The following is a 13716-nucleotide window of genomic DNA, read 5'->3' on the forward strand; positions in this document are numbered from 1 at the left end:
TCTTCCTAGGAGCTAGGGCCCCGGTCAGTTTTGTTCTCATCCCAACATGACTTAGAGAACAAGAAAGGCAGAACGAGATGTACTATAGGATTCTCCTCCAGGCATTACATGTTGCTGAAATTGCATTTGCTATTTTGGAATCTAGTGCTCACTAAATAAATACAAAAATACTATTTGGATATATTTTGAAAATGTAGCCTCAGAACAAACATTTGTTCTATCTTTCCATCTTTCCCGATGCTACATCAGAAACTAACCATCTTTTGTATCTACTAAGAAGCATATGGATCTTGGGCATGTTTAACTGAGCCTCAGCTTTCACAGATAAAAATGTTTTGAAATATAGTATACCATTCCTGGAGCTAAATTAGAAATGTAAGGTTTCAGTTATGAGAAAATATCCAGGATCATGTCCTACATTAGAAGGCAGGGAGGGCACATATTGGTACTTCGTGACCAGCTATAGTCAAAGATTGTTCATATGTATCCAATGGGAAATATTAAAATGTTTTCAAATAAGGCTAAATGACAATGAGTAATTCATTTTTCTATTGAATTCTACTTTAAAAAAAAAAACAAATTCCTGTCATGTAGTGTATAATGATGCAAGTTTTTTGTCTTTTATGTCTTTTCTTCTACATATCGTTTAGTCATTTTACTGCTCATTATCACTACACAGAAACATTAAGACTTAGGCCCAAGCAGCATCTTCTGAGAGGAAGTAAATTAATCTTTTCCTTATGTACAATAAAGAAATAGGCATATTTCTAGTAAAAGATTATTCAAGATTTATCAAAACCCAATTAACACATACTATTACGGAGATCTAAGAGACCATACTGAGATTATAAGATCAAGAAAACAACAGAAAACTAAAATATATACCAAGATAATGTTAATTGGCTTCATTCTTATCATAGCATATCATTGAAACTGACTTGAAATATTTTTTTTTAAAAAGATACAAGAGTATAGGTGTTTAGTTTTAAAAAAGGGAAGCGACTAGTCAACAAATACTTGTTGAACACTTAATCTATGAAAGACTGTGGCCAAAGATCTCAAAATAAAAAAAAACACAACCAAAAAAATCCAAGACTTTCATTTTCCTAAACCTAACTTAATTTTTGAATATCTTTTTAACAGAGTTATAGCTTTGCTTAATCTTTGTAGTCTTTAGTCTGTTGTGTAAATGGAGCTTTCTTGCAAATAATTAAATGACACCTACATATAGTTAAAGCACCCATGAAAGAATTATTAAAAACTGTGAAAGTCCTTCCAAATTTGAAACGTATTCTCTCCTTAAATTCTTGCTACAAAGCCCATCATTGTTAATGTTTTAGTTCATTTTTTTCTGAAGTTTGAAAAAAAAAAGTTAGCAAATATGAAATAGAACCATTATGGTCTAAGAATGTCCTCCTTCTCTAAAACTTGCAGTTGAGGTAAAGGCATAAACAACACAACTCACCTTACTAAGAAATGATCCTTTCTTTGTAATTCTATATAAGTCAGTACAATTTATAATCCTTGAAAAAGACATATAATTATTTTTGTATGATTCTTTTTTTCCTTTAATTTCCAATTGTTGTGAAATGTCTATTCTTCCATCTTGACTGAGTTTAGAATGGAATGATCGGGTAGAATTAAAAGGAGAATAACAAAAGGAAAACACTTTGATACATCCTCTCACAATACTCTGAAGAGTATTATTTCTTTAAAATGTCTTTATTCATATGTAAGTTTAAAACAAAAACAATCCAACCCAAACGTTGCTATGTACAGGGAAAGCAGCCTTGAAATCAGCTGGTTGCTTTCTGAGATGGAGAAGGCAGACGCCAGCCTGCACTGACTCCAAGATGGCAGCCACATCTTTGCCTGGTTGCTATGGACACATCTTTGTCAGTCTGTGCTTTCCACTCTCCAGACCTGTTTATGACAGGCTGAGGTGCTTCCTATTATGGTGCCTATATCTGCACACCACACTACTTGCCAGTAATAAAAGCAAGAGGCTGCCCCTATGGGGATTAGAGTGCAGCAGACCAGAGATGCTGATGGGGACTCAAGCATGCCCTGGGCAAGCTTCACAGAATACTCTCCCACAGGCAAAAGCTGACAAACACATCCTTTCTATGAAGGCCAGCAGGGAAAGTATTCAGATATGTCATTAGAATGATATTGCTAAAATAAGTATAGAGGACAGGGAACAGTTTAAGGCCATGAATATGGCCCTATGTGGCCTATGCCTATGCACTATAAACTCTTAATTTAAATAAGACCAATCTAGCATCTACCATGCTAAAATTTCTGAGACATGAATATCTATATGCAGAACTGAGACTCTTATGTGGGAAATAACTTAGGATTCTTATCATTGAAAGAAAAATACCTTTCTTGAAAGGTACGAACTACAATCCAAGGTGAAAAATGGCATTTACATTCACTAACATCATGCATCCTGTACTAATTTATGTGACCAACTATAGAATATTACATTGACACTCCCAAGATTTGGGTTAAAAATAGTGTAGAAGGCCTAATCAGAAGAGTGAAACAAAGTTACAATATATTGTACTAAGAGTTAAGATAATTACAAATAAAATCCTATGGAAGGTCAAAGGTGAAAGACATATCCCACCTGGGGTGGGAGGTATAGAAGATAGGATAAAAACAGCTTTATAAAAGAGATAGCATTGCAAATAGGCCTTAAAGGATGATGGTTAACATTTTTTAAATAACCTTTTTGTTTTTAGAACAGTTTTATAGAAAACTGGTGTAGTACATACAGTTCCTACACACTTTACATGCAGTTTCCCTATTATTAACATCTTACATTACTATGACACTTTTGTCAAAATTATTGAATCAACACTGATACATTATTATTAACTTAAGTCTATACTTTATTCGGACTTGTGTAGTTTTCAACTAATGTTCTTTTTCTGTTCCAGGATCCCATCCAGGATACGTTATGTTTAGTAGTCATAATTTTTTAAAGAGAAGTCTTTTAGATGTGAGTTTCTCAGATTTTCCTTGTTTCTGATAACCTTGACAATTTTGAGGAGGAATGGGCAGGTATTTTGTAGAATGTCCCTAAACTGAGATTTGTCTGATATTTTTCTCATGATTAGATTGGGGTTAGTATGTTTTCAGTAAGAAAACCACAGATACAAAAATGCCTTTTTCATCAGCTCACGTCAAGGGTATGTATTATCACTTGATTGGATTGTCAATGTTGATCTTGATAACCTGACTGAGGTAGTGTTTGTTGGGTTTCTCCATTGTGGAGTTACTTTTTTTTCCCTTTGCATACTGCACCGTGTAGAGGGAAGTCAATATGCACAGCCCACACTTAAGGGGTGAAGAATTCTTGTTCTCCTAAGTCTCTAATGGTTTCCCTCCTTGAGGGTGAAATATCTATGTAAGTTATTTGGAATGCTTCTGCAGAGGAGATCTGTCTATTTTCTTCCATTTGATTATTCATTCAATAATTAGTTTATACCAATACAGACTCACAGATATTTATTTTATACTTTGGGTTATAATCCAATCCTACAGTATTTTCTTGCTCAGTGTTCCAGATTTGGTCACTGGAAGTTCTTTTAGTCTCCTCTTGTATCCCTTTGACAAATCTCCATAGTGTGGAGTTCTGTTTGTTTGAGCACCTCCTTACTTTCTGGCACTGCAAGATGTTCCAGGCTCATCTTGTATATTTCATTCCTGAGTCCCTAGAATCAGCTGTACCTCCAAATAGTCCTAGTTCCCTTTATTGGAGAATGGTATAAGAAACCAAAATGTGGGTGGTAGGTGTCCTCGTTGCTACTGGGATGTCACTTCTTCTAGACCCTCCCAGCTGACAGAGCAAGGAAATATTTGTGTGTGTTGTACACGGTTAAGATGTTGAAAGGTGGAATAAAGGGCTATGTTCTTAATATACTTTTCTTAATATTCAATATTAATAAGATACTTTGTATCTGGGTTACTGCTAGTCTCATTCAGAGGAATAACAGATATATTCATCTATGAAAAAAACTGGCTAGACTATTCTCCATTGCTTTATGCATTTCTTCTAGAAAAAGCTCACAGATTGATCACAACCAGTTACAGCTTTCTTTAAGAAAAAAAAAAAGCTCACAGATTTTTAGATATTCTAGATAAAAGCTAAAGGTGGTTTAATGGTCTATACTGTAAAAGTACACAAAGAAACAAAAGGTAAACACCCTGAAAGATAGAAACAGAGGTGGAAAAAAAGTATAGAAAACAACCACCAAAAAAAACCTGGCTTTGTAAGTCACTAATGGGGAGAGAAGAGGAAATGAAACACCACAATAGTTCTCCTTTGGTTAGTACCAACGTCATTAGGCCACCATTAGAAGCTCATCGGAAAGGTAGGAATCAGCACAGCAAACAAACACCCTCTAATCTTCAGCCCCCAAAATAAGAGAAGAAAAATATAGATGGAAAAAAATTAATATACTGAGGACCAACTCTGTTCCTGACTTTGTTCTGATAATTCCCATCTTTCAGTTCATTAAATTAATCACAGCAGCTATTTAACAAATGAGGACACTAAAGCACAGAAGGGAAAGTGGTCCCATGGATACTTGGTAAAGGACAGGCTGGCTACAGGAGGGCTGCTTGAAATCCCCAGATCATGCTGCCTGAGGAACAAATGTCTAATGAATGGGACGTTTCGTTTGAAGAAATTTGCCATTTTCTCCTTTGGTGGAGAAATCCCATTGGAGGCAGAGAAGAAAAACTGTAGGCTAAAACCTATCATTCTAATCAGAATTAAGTTTCAAAATTGTTCTTGCAGTTGACTTAGACTAATATGTTCAGAAGCATGCCCAGTGTTCATAAGTGGTAATCAAAATGCTTTAAAGTGGTATACAGATAATGTTTTCTCATTTTGCTATAGATTAATTTTAATATATATTAGAAAAATGTAACTAGAATATGAAGCCTATGATTTCACGGATATCATTGCTTAAGATGAAGCACTCAGGTGGTTATTTACATTTAAAAATCAAAAACTGCTTTAAGTAGCTTTTCTATACATTAAGAAACTACCCAACAATTAAGAAAACAATCCCATTTATAATAGCATAAAAAATACTTACAAATAAATTTAACCAAGGAGGTGAAATATTTATACACTGAAAACTATAAAACACTAATGAAACAAACTGAAGAAGAAATAGAAAGAAATAGACATGAAATAGAAAGATGTCCATGTTCATGGTTTAGAAGAATTAATATTGTTAAAATGTCCACACTACCCAAAATGATCTACAGATTCAATGTAATTGCTATAAAAATTCCAATGTCATTTTTCACAGAAATAGAAAAAAAAATCCTAAAATTCATATAGAACCAAAAAAGATCTAATAGCCAAAGCAACATTGAGCAAAAAGAACAAAGCCAGAGGCATCATACTCCCTGATTTCAAAATATCCTATAAAGCTATTGTAATCAAAACAGCATGGTGCCAGCATAAAAACAGACACATTAATGAATGGAACAGGATAGAAAGCCCAGAAATAAGCCCAAGTATCTGCAGTCAATTGATTTTTGACAAAGGTGCCAAGAACACACAATGGGGAAAGGACAGTTTCTTCAATAAATGGTGTTGGGAACATAGAATATCCACCTGCAGAAGAATGAAATTGCAACCTTATCTAATACCAGATACAAAAATCAACTCAAAATGATATAAAGGCTTAGGTGTAAAACCTGAAAATATAAAGCTACTAGAAGAAAACATAGGGGAAAATCTTTACAACATTGGTCTGGGCAACGATTCCTTGCATAATACTCCAAAAGCACAGCCCAACCAGAGCAAAAATAGCCAAATGGGACTGCATCAAACTATAAAGCTTCTGCACAGCCCAGAAAACAATTAATAGAGTGAAGAGACAACCCATCAATTGGGAGAAAATACTGGCAAACCATATATCTGATAAGAGCTGCTAGCATGCAAAATATATAAGGAACTCAAGCAACTCTACAGCAATTTAAAAAGGGGCAAGGGATCTGAACAGACATTTCCCAAAAGAAGAGATACCAATGGCCAACAGATATACTCAAAAATGCTCAACATCTGAAATCATCAGGAAAATGCAAATCAAAACCACAAGGAGATATCGCCTCATGCCTGTTAGAATGGCTATCATCACATAGATGAATGGTAACAAGCGTTGGCGAGGATGTGGAGAAAGGGATCCCTTGCACACTGTTGGTAGGAATGTATTAATATAGTATAGCCATTTTGGAAAACAGTATGGAGGTTGCTCAAACATCTAAAAATAGAATTACCATATAATCTAGCAATTTTACTTCTGGGTATATTTCCAAATAATTGAAATCAGTATTTTGAAAAGATATCTGCACTCCCATATTCATTTCAGCATTATTCACAATAGCCAAGATATGGAGGCAACCTAAACATCCATCAATGGATAAATGTAGTGGTCAACAACCATTTTGGGACCAGGGACCAGTTTTATGGAAGACAATTTTTCCACGATGGGGTGGGAGGAGTGGGGGATCAGGAGGTAATGCATGGCCTGGTTCCTAAAAGGCCATTAACTGGTACTGGCCCCTGGCCTGGGGGTTGGGGACTGCAGGATAAATAGATAAAGAAAATGTGATACATATACAAAGTGGAATAACATACAGCCTTAAAAAAGAAGGAAATTCTGTCATTCTTGACATCATGGATGGAAATGGAAGACATGCTAAGTGAAATAAGCCAGGCACAGAAAGACAACCATTGTCTTTAATAAATGATCTCACATTTATTTGTGGATTCTAAAAATGTCCAAATTGTCCATTCAAAATGGACATTCAAATGTCCATTCAAAAATGTCCATCTCATAGAAACAGAGTAGAAAATTGGTTACCAGTGGTGCTGGGACAGAAAGGAAAGAACAGGGAAAAGGAAGATGTTGATCAAAGGGCGTTTCATCTAGATTGGAGGAAAAAGTTTTAGTGATCTATTGCACTGCATGGTGACCACAGTTAAAAATGTATGTTTCAAAATCACTAAAGTAGGTTTTTAATGTTCTCACCACAAAAAAATGCTAAATTGGTGAGGCGATAGATATGTTAATTAGCTTGACTGAATCTTTCTATAATATAAACATAAAATATCATCTTGAACCCCGTAAATATACACAATTATTATGTCAATTAAAATAGATTTTTTTTTTTTTTTTTTTTTTTTTTTGAGACAGAGTCTCGCTTTGTTGTCCAGGCTAGAGTGAGTGCCGTGGCGTCAGCCTAGCTCACAGCAACCTCAAACTCCTGGGCTCAAGTGATCCTTCTGCCTCAGCCTCCCAAGTAGCTGGGACTACAGGCATGTGCCACCATGCCCGGCTAATTTTATATATATATATATATCAGTTGGCCAATTGATTTCTTTCTATTTATAGTAGAGACAGGGTCTCGCTCTTGCTCAGGCTGGTTTTGAACTCCTGACCTTGAGCAATCCGCCCGCCTCGGCCTCCCAAGAGCTAGGATTACAGGCGTGAGCCACAGCGCCCGGCCTAAAATAGATATTTTAAGATTAATAAAAGTAAATTGCTTTAAATTGAAATATTCAACATATAAAAGCAGATATGAATATATGCAGAAATAATAAGGTTTCAACAACATTAATTTAAACTGTTATAAAATAGAAAGATCATCTTTTTCTTCTAAGAAACATTATGTTCTTATTTTGCAAGGAATATAGGACATAGGATTTTTAATTTTCCTTTTTTGTATATATTCTAGACAGGTGAGCACACGTAACTTACCAAGCACCCAGTGTGTGCTATGCACCAAACCGAGTTTTGCATACATTATATTGACAGTACTATTGACAACTTTTCAATTTTATTTTCCCCTTTAATTATCCCCACTTACAAACGAAGAAATTGAGCTTCAGAGAGGTGAAGGCTATTGCTCAAAACATTAGGTAGGAAACAACAGAGCTGGAATTTGAAACCAAGTTCACCTGATGAAAAAACATCTATGTTCTTTCCACTGTATAAAGTTGTCATAAGTATCACTGACGTATACTCCAGGCCAAGCAATAGATATCATTTATTCTAATCACATACAAAGTACAGCAAACAATAACAAAAGCCCAGAATACTAAATAATAATAATAAAAAATACTTTCTTAAAGATAAACTATTTTCTAATAGGAACAGATAATAATCCTATTATACTTGCAGTTGGTAATCCAACATAACTAATTTCCTAATGAACACAGCAAAATTATTTATTGTTTAAGCAGATATCAAGGCTCATCCACATATCCTTGTTAGAGTTAATAAAAGAAAACGCCTTCTTAAAATGCAAAACTAGTATGGATATTAAAATAAAGGGCTATTCAACTTTTTATTTTCTAGAAAGATCTCAGACTAATAGTGCCAATTAAACTATTACAACAAGTAGCCAGGTATAGAACTACTGTGTCCAGAGCTACTCTGTCGCAAAATAAACCCCAGCAATTTGCACTTTAAAAAAAAGAGTTGGTCTTTCTTGCTGCAAAAGAGAAACCAAACTATATATTTTATGTATCAATTAAAATCTTGACATTAACAACATTTCACATCTATCACATATTTGTATTGTAAGTAAAAGCTATAATCAATGTGACTATCATAGAAATCTTTTTAAATTCAACAAAAGCATTATCTATCACCCTAGGTATTTGGGGGGGGAAGTTTGTTTAATCTATCCATAACATTGGGAATTTTTTGTACAAGGCTTATGTTTTGAAATTTTTTTCAAAAAGGGAGATAGTTCATAATGCTCTTAGACAGAAGTTATCATTATCCCATAAATCACATCAAAACATAACTAAAAGCAATTTCTATAGCTGTGGTTCCCAATGCTCCCCTCCCACCCCCATCCATGGAAAAACTGTCTTTCATGAAACAGGTTCCTGGTGCCAAAAAGGTTGGGGACCACTGTTCTATAGTAATAATTTATTGAATTATAAAAATTAGAAATTTTTGATAATTGAATATTAGGAATATTTAAGCTTATGGGCCGGCACTCAATACTGTCACAGGAACTAAGTTAATGACAATAGAGACAAATTGATATTTGTTTTAATCCTTAGTGTCTTGCTAAATTGAAGTCAAGGGCTTTACTATTCAATGAAACAAAAATTTCCTTTCAAAGTGTCTCTCCTCTTCTATTATTACTTAAAAGCAAAGAAAGTATTTTTTCCTAACACTGATTATAAAAACAAGGATTCCCGATCCTTCATATTAACTTTAAGGCATTATATGTAAGCTACACAAATCTTTCCCAAATCTACCTTTAGTAAGAGGATGAAAAAGCAGATAAACCCAAAACATCAAAAAGTTGAGTTTATATTATAGAAAATATTTTCTTTTAAAATTTAAAGTTTTTCTTTAGGCATGTTGGTTTACTTTTCATAATTCTTTTATCTAAGTTTTAATATTTTAATAGGAAAAACAACTGTTGCTGTTTTCTGTCATAAAATTAAAATGCCTTTTCCAACTAACTTAGCTTCCTTCTTCACAAAAGTTTAACATGTATTTCTATTCTTGTATTTACATAATGCTGAAATATCTTAAGATTTAGCCACTTCTATGAATATCCTATATTCCAACAGCCCTCCTGCCCATAGGACAATCTATGAGCAGTCACATAGAAAGTGCTAGTAGTATAGTTTATGCATTGACATCTGCAAAGCAGTAGGGGGAGTAGCCAGAGAAAACACTAAGAAAAAGCACCTTAGAAAAGCAGTTTAATTTATAGGCAACAAAAACACGCTAGAGATGTTTGCTAAAAACCAAATATACAAAATAAATTCCATAAAGAAGTCATGACCACATTTGCAAAGCTGGCATTAAGTACATCTGGAATGAACTATAGAAAAACAAGTCTCTTAGAAGGATGCTTGAATCCTAACTTCAAGCTTGAAGTACAGTACTTTCCAGCAATGCCATGCCTCAAACTGCCCCTAAAATTAAAGAGTAGAAACAAAACACATTTTTATAGTGGTATGTTTGGGGGAGAACTCAAAATGATTTTGTTTTCTCCTTCAAACATCAATGCATTCACATTGAAGACCCGATGAAACATGCATCATGCTCACAAGAGGATAAGGTTATATAGGGTTCCATAGCATGATCCTTGAAAGTCCTTAGGTTCAGACCCCTGTCCTGCTCTCCTTTCTACCAGCTCCCATTCTCAATATACTTTCCATGAGAGAAAGGTAACCAGAACATAGTGAAACTATTCTGCATTAAAAGGCATTTTACTAAAAAGATACATTAGCTTTGCAAAATCTAAACAATAGGAGGGAAATCTGCCCACCAACTCACATTATGTTTTACATGTTATAAAAGTTAAACAAGGGTTATGTTTCCAGTTTTAGAGTAAAATGTACTTAGCTCTCTGTCTGGCATTCTGTAACTGGAATTTAAGAAAAGCCTTAACTTCTAATTGGAACTTTAAAATGTATATGTCTATATTATGCCAAAAATACTGTAAATTAATGTAAGCATTTTTAATAATATAAACATGTGCACTAACAACAGTTATCTAAGAATTATACTATAAAAATCCATGAAACCTTAGATGTCTAGAATAAATTACAACTAAATGGTAAAAAAAGCCAAAACTTTTAGCCAAGCAGACAACCAACGAAGTTTGACCTGAACCCAAATAATACCAATAACAAGCAGTAATTGGTAATGCCCACTATTGTCAGACACTGTATTAGTCAGCTGTTTTATATATATTCTTTTGAACTCTTACACTGATCTTTCAAAATAGTTATTATTATACCCATACTATGCTAAGGAAACTGAAGCTAAAAAGTTGAAGTCATTTCTTTAACGTAACTCAGCTAGCAAGGAACAAAACCATGATTCAACTTCCAGGTCTGTCTGCCTCCAAAGCTTTGAGACCTCACTAAAAAAAAATCATCCTCAACTATAGTAATGAAGTTCCACAGGAAATCTATACAAATCTCAGGCAGATAAATGTGCTTATGAGAGTAAATGCTGTAGATTTAATCACTCAAATTAAATGCCATCTGGAATCTCTTACCCCGCTTGGTACAAGCATCCTACATGTATTACAGCCAACCTTGGCCTTGGCCAAGAATTCAATAATCTTCCTGCCTCAATACTATCAACAAGCACTATGTACATTATAATAACAATACAGAAAACATAGCTAGTTGCTTCTAAAGCATCATTTTAAAACTGCTAATTGGTTTAGAGTCCTCTGATTAAAGTATCTATGAAATATATGAACAATTAGTTAACACAATTTGTTAAATGGTTTGGGGAATCAATTTCCTTCTTTGTAACACCCAAATCTATCTCCATGATAAATGTTTTCTATCATCACTTTAAAATCCTGATCTCTTACTAGTGTTTTCATTGTGCTTTTTAATCTACTAGTGTAAATTTTTAAAAACCTCAAGAGAGAAGAACAGAAAATTGTCATGATTTTTCAAAAGCAAAAAAAGGATAAACGAAAACATTGTTTGGTTCGAACAAGTATACGTAAAAAGAATGGATGGCAATAAAACTAATAACTGAAAAGCAATGTTTCAGACTGATTCATTCATATTTAAGAGATATCAAACACCCAAGTGGACGTGTGATGTGTACATTTCCAGTTCAGACTGAAGGTGCAGCATCATGAACATGGCCTTCAGATCAGCTGCCCCCACTCAGTTCACAGACCTAGTGGATGTGGCTTATTCATGCCCTTGTTATTAAGCAGAAGGGTAACTTTACGACCTTCACCAAGAACTTTTTTTCTTTCTATGCTAACCCTTTTTCTCCTATAAAAAGTCATGTGAACTTAGCACTTACTTAGAAATGAATGAGTTTAAAAAGAAATGAATGGCTTGGACTTTTTTTTTCAGCACTGAAGACAACACAGAAGATTCTGTGGCTTGGACATTAAAAGTTGAAGCAACAGCCTTAGCTAAGTTTAATTTTAAAAATCAGTGTCACATCAATAATCTTTCAACCACAAAACATAAACACAGCTAGAAAGACTACATTTTGGAAAAGGTATTTTCTCATTTTGCCTAGATTTCACTTCAACCATATAAACCTATGATCTATACTAAACCTGTAAATTAACTCAAAGTCTAATTTGGGGCCTTCGCAATAAATATTTTAAACAAAAATGTCTCATTTGGTGCCTTTAAAAGAAAAGAATCATTTTAAGCAATTATTATGACCTAAAGTTTTTTCTTATCTTAAAGTATAAATTAATTACTTGACAGCTGAAGTCATTAACAATACATTATTAGATTTTACATTAATTTTTAAGTTCAAACACAGGTCTCATCATTAAGAATATGGATTTTAGAGAAAGTAACAGTAACTACCCAGGTTCATTTAGCTGAAAAAGTACCCTCAAATCATCTTGAAGACACAAACAAATGCTTGCATACCAATAGGTGTCTTCAGATTCCCCTCTTCCTTTTATTATACACAATCAACCGAACAATAGAATTAAGATCTCAGGCCCACTGCAGAATGCTCCCATTCAGCATTTAGGATACTGGAGATATTCAGCTTAAGTCTACTGCTATTATTAATCAATTTAAGAAAAAATTATTATATTTTATAAAACTAAAAATACGTTACCCAAAGGAGAACAATGGTACCTATGCCACAGCAGGGAGTAAGAGTCCCCTTAAAAGAGCAATAACCGGTCATTCTGATGTGGAGCCATGCCAAATTTAGAAATGAGGCCCAAACAGAAAAAAAAACTATGTATTTAATCATCAGTGTGCCCATGGGTAGGTCAGTATCTGCAGGCAGTGTCTGGGGGGAGGGGGGCTTCTTTCATTTTATTTATTAGAAGCCAACTTTTCCCTTAAACAACAATGCTATCAAACAATGCTATATAAACAATATTAACTGATAAGACAATCAAGTGGCTGATATGCTAATAGTATTTTTTGTAAAAACTGCATGAAAACAAAACAGGTGGGATAAAAACTATAAGAAGCTTAAGAAAAAAGCATCACTTATTGAAAGATATATACACATAAACTATAAGATGATATAACCTTCTTGACCTTGTAAATAGGGGCGCCAAAAATACTTAAATATCTTTAAGAGACAACTATTACTAATTGCCACACAACATTACTAGTGCTTACTGGAGAAATCACTCAGCCATCTGCATCCAACATGCACATGCCTCTTTTTCTGTCCCCTTAGCCAAATAGTCATTAAAAACATTCAAATCCCAATTATTTCCTTGCACAACTAAAGACAAAAAGAACAGGTTTTCCTGAAAACAAAAACTAAAAACACTCTACCTTGCCTTCCAGGCTATTTTAAGGCTGTCTCAGGCTGAAGGTTACTTCTCAGACCCCAAAACTCCATTAAGTGCCAAGACCAGCACCTTAGCACATATGGCACAAATGCCTAGTTGAAGCCTCCTTGTAACTGAACGACCTCAGAAAACTGGATTTTCTCTCCAAGATTAATGGAAACAAAGGTAATGATTATAATGAATCTTCTAACTTTGTTAACATTTCCTGCGGATGTATACAGCCAACTGAAAATATAAAGAAAGGCTCAGTTCTTGCAGGGTACCCTGACAAGATAAATGAGGTTAAGGTTCCAAGTTCATTGAACTCTTTTGAGTTTGGTTGCCCTAGATGGTGACATTCAAGTGATTTCACTGACATCCAGTAATTCT

At 34.3% G+C, this 13716-nt stretch overlaps 1 protein-coding gene across 7 annotated transcripts in view; it reads right to left on the minus strand.

Annotated features, from left to right (window-relative positions):
• The window catches only part of PDE4D (phosphodiesterase 4D), a 1055987-nt gene that overhangs the window by 47615 nt on the left and 994656 nt on the right, over positions 1 to 13716 (minus strand). The gene's annotated exons all lie outside the window — the stretch shown is intronic.

The sequence above is a fragment of the Microcebus murinus genome, chromosome 11 (assembly GCF_040939455.1).
Source record: "Microcebus murinus isolate Inina chromosome 11, M.murinus_Inina_mat1.0, whole genome shotgun sequence".
Taxonomy (NCBI): Eukaryota; Metazoa; Chordata; class Mammalia; order Primates; family Cheirogaleidae; genus Microcebus; species Microcebus murinus.